The sequence below is a fragment of the Nicotiana tomentosiformis genome, chromosome 4 (assembly GCF_000390325.3).
Source record: "Nicotiana tomentosiformis chromosome 4, ASM39032v3, whole genome shotgun sequence".
Taxonomy (NCBI): Eukaryota; Viridiplantae; Streptophyta; class Magnoliopsida; order Solanales; family Solanaceae; genus Nicotiana; species Nicotiana tomentosiformis.
The window spans coordinates 70,391,446-70,408,977 of record NC_090815.1 but is presented as its reverse complement, the minus strand read 5'-3'; the positions used below and the strand labels follow the sequence as shown (position 1 = coordinate 70,408,977).

Genomic DNA, 17,532 nt, shown 5'->3' with positions numbered 1-17,532 from the left:
TAATTGATATATTAGCTTGTAATATTTATTAAAGTTATTATTTACCGATATTTACGGACGGAACCACTCGGTAGAAGAAACCCTAACCTTAGTCATTTTTTCTTTCTCCCGCTTTTTTCTCTTTTCCTCACTCTAACGGCGACCAACCCTCAGCCATCGTCTCTCTCTTCCTCCTTCCGACCAGCCCGAGTGACAGGTAATTTTTTTTTTTATCTCCCAATTTCCTTTCGATTGTTGCTGTTTCTTTTAGATTTTTGTCCCAATTTTGTTTAGGTTGTTGCTGCTTCTTTCAATGGTTGCATTTTGTTTGCCTTTTTCTCTATTATTTTCTGAATTATTTAGAGGAATTTAAAACACTGAGAGCTCAAGTGTTGGTTAGAAATCTTGCTTTGAATGAAGTAGTAGTACTAGTAAGGGGAAAAGATTCGTGGAGAACATTAGAAATCTTGGTTAGATTCGTGGAGTGCACATTTGTGTTCTCTCGTTTTTATTTTTATTTTCTTTCTAATTTTCCAGTTTTCTCTCGTGGAGTGCACATCGTCTCTCTCTTCTTCCTTCCGACCAGCCATCGAAATGAAAGGTGTCCAAGAATAGTTACGATTTTGAATACTCGATTAGTTAAAATTCATTCACCTCAACCATTGTGGAACTGTATATACTCAATTTTATGAATAAAACTATGAAAAAGTGGTATAACGTGTAGATATTCATTCCTGGAGTAAATTAGAATGGAAAAATCAAATGAACGCATCTTTTATGCAATTATGATGATTCCCCTATAGATTTATCCCGTTGTTAATGTTGAGAAGATAGTTGGTAAATTGTAATCTAGCACATACACAATAGTTGGTACATTCTTGGCATCAATCATCTGCTAAGTGGAAATAATTCTTAATAAGATAAGTATACAAAGTGCATAGTAGGCTTCATTTTAAAGTACTCATGAAGACATTGTATGGGGTGCTGATATTGCATAAAAAATACAGTATATGCCTCAAAGTATCACACTGTACATTTAGAAATGAGTTTACAAAGACTTGAAATATAGTTGTGCTTTACACTGTACATTTTGATTCACTAATTACACTCAATGGTTGTGCTTTCGGGCCATGGACCTTACTCTTGAGATTTGTTTGTGATATTATTGCTTGTTTGGACTTAGGATTTTGATGCTGGTGCCATTTTAGTATGTTGTGTATGATAAGTATCATGTGATATTGGTTTGTCTCGTATAGGAGTTTGTGTTCATGATTGAAATAGGGTAGAATCCATTCAAATTTCTGTTTTCTGTTGTAATTGTTATAATATTAAATGAGTAAGAATAATAAATTTGTTGTTTGTATATATAGATGGAACATTGTATGTGGATGTACGATAGGAATCTTGGGTTGAGCCACGGGCTGAGGAGACTTATGTAAGATCAAGATTAACTTTAAAAAAAAAATTATAATGATTTTTATATACTAATTTTCACTTTTAATGTAGAATTGGTATAAACAAGCATTGGTCAAGCTCGCTAGGAGTCAGCCGACCGATGAGCAAGGCCCGCCAATCATGCTATCGGAGGAAGAAACTCTCCCATTTTGGTTGAACGTGGTTGGCGGCGTGTAAGGGTAGAGCATACGGCCTTTCCTCCGAGTGCAACTATCATGGCCTCGAGTGCGGACTACAAGGTATATACTTTTTTGTTAATAAGCTCTTTTTTTTGTTTATCTGCTTCTTTTTCCAGTGCTAGCACTCTTCCACCACAATTCCTTATACTTTCTGCTTCAGCTGCATCAAACTATTTTTTAACTTGGTGTTAGTAAGCACACTTTGGATATGCATGAATCTCAAAAGATGCAGTGGATTTGCAGATACACATTTTGTCAACTTATGTTTTCTTTACTTTTTTGTATGCAACCGAATCATGCTTTTAATGTTAGGAGTTTCCTTGCAATTTTTCTGAAGTACTAGTGTATATATGAAATAGTGAAAAACAATGGAATTAAGTTTCCATTTCAACAACTATTGGAGAACAACCTTGAAAATTGGATAAATAGTTTTTGTTCCTTTTGAAATTATCTTTTGCATATTCTTTAGTCTTAACTTAGTGCAGGAAACTGTTTCAGAAGTTATTCTATAGGAAGTTGCAGAAGCAGAAGCTATGCGTCAGGACAGAATCTTGCATGCTAATTATTATACTTAAGAAATTTTTGCCAAGTGACGATTATAGTCCAAGAAAATAGTAAGATGGCAATGATGGACATCACATGATTGATTATATTGGGGTCAGAAATACTAGCATAATATACGTCGTCCATACTTTCTTAGTTTGTCTGTGTGTTTTTGCTGCTGGAGCTCTCCTTTTGTTGTCTAAGGAATTATAAATTGGACGATGCAAGATTAAGCTATATCACTGGAGACTCTGTAGTTCTGTGACCATATTCATGATGTAGCTATGGATCTTAAAATAACATTCCTAGATAATGGTGTCTTTACTCATTAAGAAAAAGTTCGTATGTTGAGAAATATCAGAAATGAAAAAGACTACTATTTTAGAGCACCGTATGCAAATACTCAATCAGATGCAATAATACATTTGTTGAATGTAAATTAACATATCATATTACAGGTTCTAACTCTTTGTGTATTTTTTCCACTTCTCTTTTGTAGATTGGAAGGTATTGGGACATCCGCAATTGTGCAAAGTGAGGAGATGCGGCGAATGATTCAACAACTTTCTAGGAACTAAGCGAATGAACGAGAAAAAATAATCCAGGAAGAGAAGATTATGACCACACTTAGGAATGACATCGAGTCCTTCAAGGCTCAAGTGAACCACTTAATCAGCCTGCCCCGCTCTTCGCCAAAAAGTCACATTTATGAAGAGGATGAAAGTGATGGAAACAATATAAATGATGAAGAAGATGAGGGGGAATCCGAAGATGAGGAGTGATTTTAAGTTTGGTTGGATTATTGTTTAGTTGGATGTTGACTTTTGAGTATTACATTTTGAAGTTTGGTTGCATTTTGTATAGTTTTGATTGGATGATTATGAAGTTTGGTTGGATAATTTTGATGCTTGATGGGATAATTTGGATGTTTGGATAGTTTATAAAGTTTTATTGTTGTTAATTTGTATTTTATTGTGGATGCATTTTTGTTTCTATTGAATATTCTGGCTGGCAGGTGGTGCAGCAAAAAATAAGCATTGCTTGTCAAAAATATACCATATTTACCGAGGGAATTACCGACAAAGTCCGTCAGAAAAATATTTATTTGTCAATCCAGAGATCCTATTTACCGAGGAAGTCCGTCGGTATACTAAAAATAAATTTTTAAATTTTGTTGAACATACCGACGAATGTCCATCGGAATATGAATTTATTCATATTTTAAAATTTTAAATTTACTAAATTAAAATTTAAATGTACCGATGGTGTTTGTCAGTAATGTTAAATTATTATTTTTAATTAACGAGAGATATCCGTCGATATGGATATTATTGAGATTATATTATTTTATAATATACCGACGGATATCCGTCGGTAAGTAAAATTATTTGACCAATTTGTGTCAGAAAGCTACCGAAGGCTGTCCGACGGGGTCCATTGGTAATTATCGAGGGATTTTGTCAGTTACTTTTACCGACGAGCGATTTACCTACGTCCCACTTACCGACGGACTTCTCTCGATAAAGCCTTATTACCGAGGGACGTCCCACGATAATCTGCGTTGGTAAACAGTTACTTTTTTAGTAGTGAGAAAACTAAATAATAGTAGTGATGTACTATAACCTTAGAGGGAACTGTTTAATGCTATGTGTAGTAACAAAATGGAAGAATTGACATCTTAATGTAGATGCACGACTTGACCAAATTTTGGTTACACGCAGGGTACTTTGCTAACAGAATGCACTAAATATAAAACAAATTAATAGTGCATTACCTACGACAAATGGCTCAAGAATCTGCTATTTGTAAGCAATATTTTAAAATACGTGGGCGTAAGACGAGACGTTTTACATATACCTCAGCGAGACGTAAGCCCCATAGGTATTTAATTTTTAATATTTTATAAAATAATATAATGACAGTAAATATTTATAAACAGGTAAAATTACATAAAAATTGAAGAAAACTATAAATATTTGAAATATATATGCTCCATCTGTAATATGGCCATTTATTTGGCTTTTTCTCAAGTGGGGGCCAAATTTTCATGATATTTGCCATGACATAATATCCACTATAACAAATTTGTGGATCATGACATTTGCCATGACATAATATCCACTATTAGGCCAAGGATTTCTTGCTATAAATAGAGGAGCTTCTCCTCATTTGTAAACACGTCAATTCAAGAACTTTTCACTCTTGTCTTTCTTTCTCCTCCTTTATTTCATTATAGAGTATTTTGTAAGAGAGTGAGTGTTGGGAAACACTTATGTGAACCCTTTCTTTGGAGTGATCTTGTGAGGTTATTCTCTTGGGGTATTTGGGACTAATTAGAGTATTTACTCTAATTTTGTACTCTCTTTTGTACTCTTGTTGGTATAGTAAAATTGCTCCTCTCTGCTTGTGGACGTAGGTCACCTTGACCGAACCACGTTAAATTTGTGTCTTTTTATCTTCTTTAATTGGCGTTATTATCAACTTGCATTGTCTTTGTTATTATCATTATAACGTTGTTTGGATAAATTCCGCACTACCCGATTTTCCGATCCTAACACCATCCCCACAAAAAACTAGCCAAACAATCTATTATAGGCTACTTGCAAGCAATATTTTTAAAAGACGGGAGCGTGAGGCGGGACGTTTTACTTGATATGGGGTGATGCGTAAGCCTGGAGGCCGGGGGGAAGGGAGCGTAAGCCCCATGGATCTTTAAAAATTTTAATTTATAAATTAATAAAATTACATAATAACACAAAAAAAATATAAAATATAAATTAAAAGTTAAAAATTAAAAAAAAAAATTAAAGAAACTCATAGAAAATAAATATCTAGCATGATTCTTAAGCATAACTAATCCATACAAATCACGTATAACATCTTTAACTTTCAAATAATTAAAAACTTATAATTTCTTTAAAAAAAGATCAAACTCCACATTTTACCTTCCTAAAAGTAAATAATTAATAAAATCTTACTAGTACGATAATTAAAATATTACTCCTTCATGAATAAATACAAATTAGTTTAAGATATCAAATTAATAAAAGTGTATAACAAGGAGGGATAAATGAACTAAGACACGACCAATAACAAGTGAAGATATAAATTCACAATACTATGTCTCATTATTTGAGTTATGCTCAATCTTCATATTTCTATCGATGAATAGAACTTTTATCATTAATTTGTTAAAGAATTTTGAAGGTCAACGATATTAATTAGGAAATTCGACACGTGATTTGTGTTAGAACTGTTAGGCGAGCCCCGAGCGTTGGGCGTTAGGTGTGTTTAGGGCGCACGGTTGGGCACTTGGGGCGTAAGCCTCACAGAACTAAGCCCCATACATGAGCCTCAAGGCGTTTTTCAAGTGCCCCGCCCAGGGGCGAACCCCGGGTGAGTCCCAGAAATGCCTTTTAGAACATTTTTTTTAAGTACAATAATGATAGTCAAAGGAGATGTTAATATACAGTAAATAGCAGCACTAACATAAAATAATATAAGTATCGTGATATATCAAAATATTTGTAACGACCCGACCGGTCTCTTTGCATTTCGTTCAGCTGTTTGAGGTCTTGAGTAGTTTTATATGACGTATTATGACTTGTTTGAATCATTGGTTTTGATTTTCAGATGATTCGGGATCGATTCGGAAGAGGGATTCTCATGTTAGAAGCTTTGAGTTGGAAGAGTGACCGAGTTTGACTTTTTGCGTATTTGACCCCGGATCGGAGTTTTGATGGTTCTGTTAGGTCCGGGTGATTTGCATTTGGATAATTCTAGGAGGTTTCGGCACGAATTGGTGAAAGTTGGAAATTTGAAGGTTTGGAATGTTCATAAGTTTGACCGAGAGTTGACTTTGATGATGTCGGGTTCAGATTGTGGTTCCGAAAATTGGAATAGCTTCATTATGTCATTTGGGACTTGTGTGCAAAATTTGAGTCCATTCCGAGTTGAATTGATATAGTTCGGCATGAGTTTTGGAAGTGGAAAGTTCAGAAGTTTATTACGTTCAATTCGAGGTGCGATTCGTGGTTTTGATGTTGTTATATGTGATTTGAGGTCTCGAGTAAGTCCGTGTTATGTTATGGGACTTGTTGGCATGTTCAGACGGGGTCCCGAGGGATTCAGGTGTATTTCAGATAGACTTCAGACCATTTCAGAGTTGTATGAGATTGCTGGTTTTCTGGTGTTTCAGTTGTGCTTCGCTGTCGCGGGAGATGGAACACGATCGCGATGGGTATTTTTGTTAGTGGAGCTGTTTGTTTTTCGCGATCGCGTTCGCACTTGGTTGAAGTTTTTAGTCTTCGCATTCGCGTCCATGGCTATGCATTCGCGTAGTGTTGAGCGGGACTGGTTAGTCTTGATAGGTTCTTCATCGCATTCGCGATGGTTTGTCCGCGATCGCGGAGGTCTGGCCGTGTGCTTCATCGCGTTCGCGAGGTTGTTGCTGCGAACGTGTAGAGTAAAGTGTGGCAGTGTGAGTTTGTGATTCGCGAATGCGAGGCTGCTACCGCGTTCGTGAAGGGTATTACTGGAGCAGTGATATAAAGTACTCTATTTCGAAAACTTCGAACATTTGAGCATATTTTGAGCTAAGGAGCTCGGATTTGTATGATTTTGGAGGTGATTTTCATCACATGGATTGGGGTAAGTGTCTTCTATACGATTTTGATTATATTCCGTGATTCCATCATCGTTTTTGGCATTTGATTCATGATTTCAAAAGGAGAAATTGAGGGGTTTTGTCTAAACTTTTCTAAAGTGAATTTTTGAGTTTTGAACATCGATTTGGAGTCGGAATTGAGTGAAATTAGTATGGTTGAACTCGTAAATGAATGGGTTGTCGGATTTTGTGAGTGTTGTCGGGTTTTGAGGTGCGTGCACGGGTTTGACTTTTGGTTGACCTTGAGTAAATGCGTAAAGATTAGACCTTTATCGATTGAGTTTTCTTCCTATGGCATTATTTGATGATTTTGAGTTGTTTCTGGCTAGTTTCGAGTCGTTCAGAGGATAATTTGAGCGGGATGGCGCTTCTAGTGTATCGGTTTGACTTGTTTGAGGTAAGTGTCTTGCCTAACTTTTTTGGGAGAATATTTTCTACTAATTGCTATTGTTTGCTACATGCGGGGGTGATACATATATAAGGTGACGAGCGTGCATGCAAGTGCCAGGGTTAATCATGCTCGAGGGTAAATTATACGATTAATTGTGCCTTGTAGAAATTACGTGACCTTCTTGTTTCATGTCTTACTTGACTTCTAGATTACTAAGAATATGAAATTAAATGCTAGAAACCAAGATTTAGCTTATTATAACTTGATTAAAATTTGACAGATTTTTGTGAAACTATTGATGTGTTTAATTCGGTCACCACTATGCTTAATCACCAATACATCACTACGACCGTTATTCTTGAGATATTGGATTCTATACTTGAGTTGAAGATCATTTTGAGACTTGTTGAAATATTTGAACAATAAAGTAATTGAGGCTTATTGAATTGTTATTGGCTTGAAAACTGTGATTGATGCTCATTTGGAAAATTCGCTTAAACACTCTCCTTGATGTTATTCATGCTACCTACCTTGTGTCACGACCCAAACCGATGGGCTGCGACGGGCAACCGGTACCTTACTCAATCGAGTACCAACATAACATATCTTTTTGTATTATGCTATCATAGGTAAATGAGACGGAAAGGCTGTCGTGGGATAACTAGAATGAAACACGTAATACCAACTTATACATAAGACATACGGGCCTATAAGACCAAAATGATCACTCGCACACTGAACATAGGCCGACAAGGCCATACAATCTATTACGTACATGACATATGTCTACAAGCATCTAAGAGTACATAAGTATCATAAAGGTCGGGACAGGGCCCCGCCATACTAAACGATACACGTCCAAATCATACTGACCAAATAAGAAACTCCGGAGCAAATGGAGCACACCAACATCTTCCGCTGAGCTGATAGCCTAAGACATAAGACATACGGGCCTATAAGACCAAAATGATCACTCGTACACTGAACATAGGCCGACAAGGCCATACAATCTTTTACGTACATGACATATGTTTACAAGCCTCTAAGAGTACATAAGTATCATAAAGGTCGGGACAGGGCCCCGCCATACTAAACGATACACGTCCAAATCATACTGACCAAATAAGAAACTTCGGAGCAAATAGAGCGCACCAACATCTTCCGCTGAGCTGATAGCCTACTTGGAGGACTCTTGACCTGTCTATCGGGACCTGTGGGTATGAAACACAACATCCCTAGGCAAAAGGAACCTCAGTACAAATAATGTAGTATGTAAGGAATGAAAATCAGTAAATAATAGACATGAGAGAAACATGGAGTAAAAGACTCGACATGTAAGTCTGAATAGCCCTGTGAATCATTTAATACTTATAATGTCATGCATATGTGTATAAATGTCATACCATGCATAGGTATATGCGTTCATAACATCATCAAGCCTCTGAGAGCATCCCATCATATCATCTCGGCCACTGTGGGCAAAATCATCAACATATATATATATATATATATATATATATATATATATATATATATGCACATATATAACGCCATCTGGTCATGGGTCATATACATGTATAAATGAATGCAATGCATGAGAAGTACGCCAATTAAATCTCTCGGAACGTCATAAGACCATTATGCCTTTGATTAATGTCATGAAATAAACTTTATCAACTTACGTATTTTCTAAGACCCATGAACAGACGATAGAATAATAAGACATATGGGGAATCAAGAATATAGGAACCTCTAGTATTTCTATGAATAGAGTCATTTATGGAAATTATGCATTTGCTCGTTTCGTTTGTATCGTATGGATCATGCCAAAAAGAAAGAAGGGATAGCCTTAACATACCTGAGCTGATTCTCTTGACAATCCCCCTAACACACGTCTTTTGCGAAAAACACGTAGCGGCGGATCAAAGTAGAGAAAAATCCGTATGATATTCTTGAGAAAGATTGTACTGTGCTCTCTTAGAATCGTATTTTACGCTACTGTAGCATTATAAGGGTTCATAAGAATTCCCCTTGAGAAAGAGAATTCCATCTGTTATCAAGCCTATGTACCCAACGTTGCTGGTCTTTGCAAGCATGCTATAATTTTTCCTATTCTCTAAGTTAGATTACCAAATAAGAAACCAACCAAGGTAGTTATCCAAGGACTCTTATGTGTAATCAAGGCAACTTATGTCTTATGACTCATCATTCACATTGGTGCCACTTTGGCTTGGCTTAATGCCATGTGGCAGCCCAAAAATAAAGATCCTTAACCACTTAATCCTACTTAATACCACAATTATCTCCGCGATTAATCAATTATCCACATAATTAAGAATTATCTCAACTTACTTAAAATACTACTCACTTTTAACCCACTTTATATATCTTGCTATCATGGTCATGTGGTACCTTGTATGGCACTAGTCCATAAATACGGGGTATTGTAGCTTGGACCGTATTTTATCTCAAAATGTCAAATTTCGACGAAATTCATTTCTTCGATTTGCTTACCCTCTCACCTTCACAAATTTACTTATGACTTATTTTAAATAGCATAATGCTTACAATCTCAAAATAATCTCATTCTCGAACTTACGTCGATTAACTTACGGCAAAACTTTAACATACGAAAATGCGGGATGTAACATCTCATTTCTGAGTTTCCATCAATTTACTTATGCGTATTTTCACGTACGAAAACATGGGGTGTAACACCTTGCTCCCATTTGGAACATTCGTTCTCGTATGTTGACTGATGCACTTATCATTATCATAACCTATAGTTCTTGCGAATACTTTAGTACTCTTCATGCCATCTAGGGAACTGTTCTGTGAATAAATCCAAAGGCCAAGGCATTCCCCCCCTTTAGGACTCTTTATCACACCACGACTTGTGGTCGGAATCCTTCCAATCTCGTAAATGTTGCTACCTTCTATCATGCAGCATGTACGACTCTGATCTTGTGAGTGCGCCTATGTGATTCTCCTCTCCTTTTTCCTCCAATTTTTAGCCAATCTCTAAGCCTCACTTTGTAAACATATACAGAGCTTGACAAGATGTCCCTCTGGGAATCTATAGGTATACTGAAGTTCTTCGATCGGTAGTTTGTCGAACTTACGAATATTGCTATATCTTATTTCATCGGCCCGGTTATCTATCCGCATGACTTTACTGTATCTAGGTAGGTCATACTATACCATAAGTCTTACTTCGATTTATTGTTACTGAGGTCTGCTACCAAACTCCAGGTTACTTTCGTTGCTTATCCCATATGTATAAATCTAATTCCTTTAATGCTTCCTCATTACTGTTCATATTAAGAATGACGGCCTAATCTCATCACTTACTTTGTGACTTTTGTCCATCCATTGTTGATTCACCTCAATATTGATCTACAATCTACCACTGATAACTTAAAACCTCTTACGTAATCACTAGGGCTCACGTTGCATCGAGGAACATTTGAAGTGATTTTTCTGATCCACCTGGGGGCGATACGATACTATACTTCCATAACCGTATTTCATAGAATCCCAATGTGATTTACCTTACGTGGGTATTTTAATCCTGTACAATTCATGAAATCATTACTCAATCGAAGGCCCAAATGTCATCCTTCATCCATCATAATTACACCCTCATTCTACTACTTGGGCAGCATTCCATCTCTTCTAAATGCTACTAGTCTTAGACTCATTTGAGTTCATTCATGCTATACTGAGCTTTCTATAACTTACAGAAACCATCATCTCTCTTATTTTTCATGGGCTTAATCCCGAGGATTTATCCATTCTCGTCACCTTCTCACTCACCCTTTTTTCCCCTTACTTCTGTCTTCCTAAAACCTTGTCGCTCTATTATACTTTAGCTTGCGACCTACACATATCTATTAATACTACTCTCAACCTTCTTTCAACTTGCTTGCACCATAGATTTATGTTATTCTGGAATATCAAGCGAGACATCACATTGTCTCTAACTCTTCTTTACTCTCTTTAGTAGATCTCTCGGTACCTAGAAATCATAGGCTGGAAGATATGCCACTGACAACGCCGCTATCATTCCTGGATACTGAATCCCCGCTCTTCTAGGCTTTTATCTGAAGTATGGACTATTCACAACCTTCTGCATTTGAGTATCTCGTACGTTGTTCACCTTTACCTTACTTACCTTAAAATCTCGCATCACATCTTCTATCTCTTTCATGACCTCCCTTCCATACAGGTATATTTCACATCCACAACTTGAAACTCTATTATAATACTTGCACCTTTGGTGCATACATAATCTGGTGGGAGCTTCATACTGACTTCTTATGAGGCTGGTACTTTTCTAACTGCTTTATCGTAGAGCCGTTATAGAATATGGTTGTTGTACTATCTCTCTTGTACCTCTGATATTTAAGAGTGATCCTTCAATGTTCTCAATCACAAGGTCTATAATTTTCTGGGTTCAATAATCAGATTCCTGATTTACTTAGTTGATGTAACTCTTTTAGTTTCCTCTTTCCTCTGATCAGCCTGTATGTAGGTTTAAGCTATCTTCCGATTTGCGGCTGTCTTAGCTGGAACCTCCACTCCCAAATCCACTTGAGGTTCAACAACAAGTGTTGTTGCGCGAGTTCGAGGCTGGGCTCTACCTCTGCCTCGGCCTCTGGCGCGACCTCGGCCTCGACCTCTACCCCTGGTCATAGTTTGCACCTGGGGTTCTGGCTCATGTCCGGCGGTAGAAGTAGTACATGTTCTCTCCATATGCGAGAGAACAAGAATATAATGGTTCAATCATCGATGATAGAATAAAATCGCACGGCGGAATAAGAAAGAAGTGATATTGTTCCTAAATTTCATAGCCTCTGGAAGATAAGTACAGACGTCTTCGTACCGATCCTTCAGACTCTACTAAGCTTGCTCATGACTCGTGAGACCTAAGTAACCTAGTACTCTGATACCAACTTGTCACGACCCGAAATTCCCACCTTCGGGACCGTGATGGCACCTAACATTTTCACTTGCTAGGCAAGCCAACGTTAGAATAATTTAAATCATTTTTAACAATTCACCTTAATTAAATAGTATAGAAACCAACAACCGAAATAATATTTGAATTTAAATATGCAAACAAAAAATAATATGATGTCTAAATACCATCCCAGAACTGGAGTCACAAGTGCACGGGCTTCTAGAATAATACAAACAAGGGTCTGAAAAAAATATAGTTGTTTGAAAGAAAGCACACAACTAAGATAAAGTAGAAGGGGACTTCAGAGCTGCAAACGTCGTGCAGCTATACCTCAAGTCTCCTCTGATAGTTGAATCCGAGCGAATCTACAGTACGCCGCCGGGACTAACTCCAGTATCTGCACAAGAAGTGCAGAGTGTAGTATGAGTACAACCAACTCCATGTACTTTGTAAGTGCCGAGCCTAACCTCGATGAAGCAGTGACGAGGCTAAGGCAGATCGCTTACATTATTATTAACATGAAAATAATAATAATATAAAAAGAAGTAAGACTGGTAAATCATATCAATAATTGAAGTCAATTCAGCAGTCATAAACCTTCAATTAATTTCCGTCGCGGCGTGCAACCCGCTCCAACAATATAAACTTAGAATAAAATCCGTTGCGACGTGCAACCCGATCCAACAATATAATCTTTCAATTAAATTCCGTTGTGGCGTGCAACCCGCTCCAACAATATAAACTTTCAATAAATCCGTTGCGGCGTGCAACCCGCTCCAACAATATAAACTTAAAATAAATATGTTGCGGCGTGCAACCCGCTCTAATAATATAATTTAACAACTCTTAAATATAAAAATACTCCAATAAATACCACACTCAATAGGAAATTATTAGGCAACAAGGCATACAATGCTTATGATTTATTTAGGAAATAAGTAATGACAAATAGCAATTAATTATGCAAATCAGGAAAAAAAATAGACAATTTAATATTTAATATGCTAATTGTCAAGTAGCAATTAAGACACATAAGTCAAATAAGCATATAGCAATTATAGCATGAATTCAAGACATAATATTGGACAAGGAATATGAGAAAAATAATTATTATAATAATTAATTCACGATTTAAAATAATTTATGATTTTTAGATAAATATGCAAACAATCAATTTGACGACATATAGGCACTCGTCACCTCACCTATACGTCGTTACACATGAAATTCATGCAACAAATAATTCAAGGTTCTATTCCTTCAAGTCAAGGTTAACCACGATACTTACCTTGCTTCGCAGTTCAAGTGATCACTCGACCACGGCTTTTCCTTTCGAATTATTTTCCAAACCTAGCAATTTATTTACCAACAATTCAATTTGAGCTTTAGAAATTATTCACAATTCAAAAGACACTTAATTTAAGTCATTTTCGGAAAAGTCAACTAAAAGTCAATGTGGGTCCCACTTTTCGAAACCCGAAAAAACTCACAGAATCCAAACACCCATTCCGATACGAGTTCAACCATACAAAAATTATCGAATTCCGACATCGGATCGCCTTTCAAATCTTCATTTTTATATTTTTGGAAGATTTTACAAAAATCTGCTTTTCTTCAATTAAATTCACGGATTCATGATGTAAATAATTATGGAATCATGATATATAAATGATTTAGGATAAAGAACACTTACCTAGTTCAAATTTGTGAAAACTCCCTCTGAAAATCGCCCAAAACCGAGCTCCCCAACTCAGTTTTTGTCAAATATGGCAAAACAAAAACCTCGTTTATAGAGTCTCTGCTGTTTCAAGCGCCACAGGTAGCGTGGGGCGCTGCCTGTGGCGCAGTTTCCAGAACCCCAACATTTCCCAGCGCCAGGGCTAGCGCCCCACGCTACCCTGGGCGCTGGCGGCAACAGAAAATCTTTCCTGACACGGAAATGGGTATAACTCTCTCATACGATGTCCGAATTCGACGATTCTTTTTGCTATACCTCTGAAATTTCAATACGGATCTAATGCTTCGATCAAAACTGAATTTGGAGCTCATTTGCTTAATGTGATACCACTTATTCTTGAATAAACGACGTCGAAACATTCTAGAATATCCAAATTAAATTTCGTTAACCATCTAAAATTCACCCGAGGCCCTCAGGGCCTCAACCAAATATACCAACAAGTCCTAAAACATCATACGAACTTACTCGGGGTCTCAAATCACATCAAAATTACAATTCACACCTCAATTCGGACTTATGAGTTTGAAACTTTTTCACATTATAAAACCCGTGCTAAAACGTATTAAATGAATTCAAAATGATTTCAAATTTAGCGCATAAGTCATAAATGACATAACGGAGCTATTCCAACTCTCAGAATCTCAATTCGAGTTTGATATCGATAAAGTCAAATTCACGGTCAAACTTTGAAAATCTTTAGCCTTTAGATTTCTAGTTTCCGTTAAATGACGATAATTCGAGGTAGGGACCTCCGAATTCGATTCTGGGCATACGCCCAAGTCCCAAATCATGATACGGACCTACGGGAACTGTCAAAATACTGATCCAGGTCCGTTTTCTCAAAACGTTGACCGAAGTCAACTCAAATGAGTTTTGAAGCTCCATTTCACATTTTAATCAATTTTTCACATAAAAATTTTTCAAAAAAATTTACGGACTGCGCCCGCAAGTTGAGGGATGCTGAAGGGTGCTATTCGAGGTCTCAGAACACAGAAATGAATGTTTAAAATCAAAGATGACATAAATTACAATGATCTATTTATTTGTCAGAACGTAATTGTAATATAATTTTCATCGTCATATTTTATTGGACAAGTTAATTACGTAATTAAATAAATATTATTTAAATTAACCTATCAAAATATATTATAAAATATGTTAAATAATTACAAATTAATAAATAATAACTTAGAAGTAGAAGTAAATTTAAATCGAAATTTTAATTTTGATTAATTTAATTAAGTAATAATATTATTTAAATTAACCTATCAAAATATATTATAAAATATGTTAAATAATTACAAATTAATAAATAATAACTTATAAGTAGAAGTATCTTTCAAATAAATAATATTATTACTTAATTAAATTAATCAAAATTAAAATTTCGATTTAAATTTTCTTACTATCTCATTAATGTGTGATAAATACATGTATATATAAGAAATGCTAGATATTATTTATAATCAAATAATTAAATTATATTTTTTTTTTAAATATTAAAGAACTATAAATTGGTAACTAATATCGAAAAAAGATTATCGACATCTTGACTATCTTTCAAATAAATAATATCTTAATTTAAAATAATTAATAAAAGTTCAACTATGAATTTAAAATTTTTACCAACTCATATGAGTAAAATATAAAATTTATGATTTGTTGTACTTTTTAAATAACAAAAAAGATAAATACGAGTTTAAAAAGTATTTTTTAATAGTTATTTTATACACATAAATAAAAAATAGAACTAGTAAACTACGAAATTGTTTTTAACAACTACGAAAAATAAAGAAAATAGGAAAAGAAGAAGTAAAATATGAGAAGTTACAAAATTATATGGAAACACACAATAAGCAAGATGTTGGAATATTAAAAAATGAGAATAAGGGAAATAGAAAAGAAATATTTTTTTAAAAAAAACTAGTACTTAATATATTTGAAAAATAAAAAAATGTTAAAGTTACATTACCTTGTAACTACATAGTATAATTACCACAAATTCTCACCTCCTTGAGCATTGGAGAGTATAATTACACCCTGTCAATTACACTCAATTCCATGATAAAGTAATTACTTGGCCAACACATGTCAAATTATCTAATTACACTCAATTATAATTAAATCCAATTCCTAGGTGGCTTTCTAAACAAGCTCTAAATGTTAATCAGATAGATATTGATTTCTCCTACTACGTTTTGTTACACATATTTGAAAAAGTACTTGTGATTTAACCAATCACGAATTTACGTTTTCTTAGATGTTACAATGAGCATAATTTCAGGTGGTTGATACCAAAAGAAGGTAAAAATCTGGTTCACCGAATACAAATGATCCTGTAGCTGTGGTTGGTTAGTTCACATAATAAGTATTAGTATCAAATCTAAAACAAATAGGAGTAGCTAGAGGAGTAGTGCATCAATAAAAATGGAGGGGAAAGAAGTGATGGTAATAGCATTAATATTTAGTATTATTTTTGTAGAGGGATCTATGGCTGGAGATTATTGAACTTCCTTCTTCATCAACACCAACTCATGCTGCAAATTATATTGGATGTGCTTTGAGCCAATGCAAGAACTTTATGATCCTAAATGGTCTCTAGAACTCTAGCTCCACCTCTGTGTGTACACATACATATACAAGATGAAAATTCCTTTTGTTAGCTCACTATGATAATTAATTAATTTTATTAATATTTCAGATGGAGAGAAGCTTGGAGTATGCATGGCTAGTTGCAGTGACAAGTACTGTTCCACAAAGGCTGCAGCTGCTTGATGAACTAGTAGTATCTAGTCTAGTCTAGTAATAATATCAATAATTTTGGAGGCTAAGAATAAATGTTTGTTGCGCTCATGGAGGAACTAGGCTCAATACTCTGTGGTGTGAATGAGGTCTTATGATATTCAAATATATGAAAGTTTTATATTTCAGTTTATTAATTTCTAGCAGTGTTACTTCAACTTCATAGTCGTGGTATTATTGTTCTACAACCCAAAATTGGAAGATCGTGATCAGCACCCGACAAGCTTGACAACCACCAAGCAAACATTTATCCTCATCAGACGATAAAGCAATGTATAATAACAATCATCATGAACTAACAGGTTGGAGCAACGGTCATGTTGTCTCCGTGTGACCTATAGGTCACGAGTTCGAACCGTGGAATCAACTACTAATACTTGCATCAGGGTAGGCTGCCTACATTACACTCTCTTGGGTGCGGCTGCTTGAATGCCGGATGCTTTGTGCACTGAGCTGCCTTTTTTACATCAAACTAAGCATTCGCTTAATAACCCTAAATCATATGCTATCCCCACAAGTAAATCATGATTCTGAAGAGGTCAAGAACATCAATTCAAAACGCGGCGCTACTAGCAGCACCAAAGAAAGATATGACAAAAGGAAACTAAAACCTAAAAATACAATGGTCACTATGAAAAGTCTCCACTGGACACACCTCTGTCAAGTAGAAGTGTTCATAATGGCCACTACAAAAATTGAGGTGTTTTAACTGAAAGTGGTGTCCAATATTATCCTATATCTGCTTAATGAATTCATTATTTAAAAAAAAAAAAAAAAAAAGAAGAAGAATTATCTAAAGTATATCCTCTTGGATCT

General features: G+C 35.5%; 1 long non-coding RNA gene across 1 annotated transcript; it reads left to right on the top strand.

Annotated features, from left to right (window-relative positions):
- The first annotated feature begins 56 nt into the window (after positions 1 to 56).
- On the top strand, positions 57 to 3,117 carry LOC104110743 (uncharacterized). Its single transcript, XR_689532.4, has 4 exons — positions 57 to 196; positions 1,350 to 1,414; positions 1,486 to 1,673; positions 2,656 to 3,117. It is a non-coding gene; the product is annotated as an uncharacterized lncRNA (long non-coding RNA).
- Positions 3,118 to 17,532: the final 14,415 nt, after the last annotated feature.